Source organism: Hylaeus volcanicus, chromosome 6 (assembly GCF_026283585.1).
Source record: "Hylaeus volcanicus isolate JK05 chromosome 6, UHH_iyHylVolc1.0_haploid, whole genome shotgun sequence".
NCBI classification, from domain to species: domain Eukaryota; kingdom Metazoa; phylum Arthropoda; class Insecta; order Hymenoptera; family Colletidae; genus Hylaeus; species Hylaeus volcanicus.
In genome coordinates, this window is record NC_071981.1 from 14,129,651 (window position 1) to 14,129,983 (window position 333).

A 333-nucleotide genomic window follows, 5' to 3' on the forward strand; every position below is an offset into this window, starting at 1 on the left:
ATGTGAATCATAGTCAACTACGAATAAATGCCAATTGCAATTAGTACCTGTATTTTCACTTGTTAGTATCGCGGTTAACTGCGAGTAATTTTTCACCTAATCTGATCATTGATTAAAAATGGAGTTGCTCGGTAACCAACACTGGTTCTAATCAGAAAGCCACAGAAACGCTGCGGAACGTTCCGTTGGAGCGCTTCCGCAGCTTCTCTCTCCTCTCGCGGCCACTGGAAAAGTTTTTCTCCCGTTCGCACGCAACGACCGCTTCGCGAGCTCCCCTTTCTCCCTTTACGATTCTCTCTCTCTCTCTCTCTCTCTCTCTCTCTCTCTCTCTCT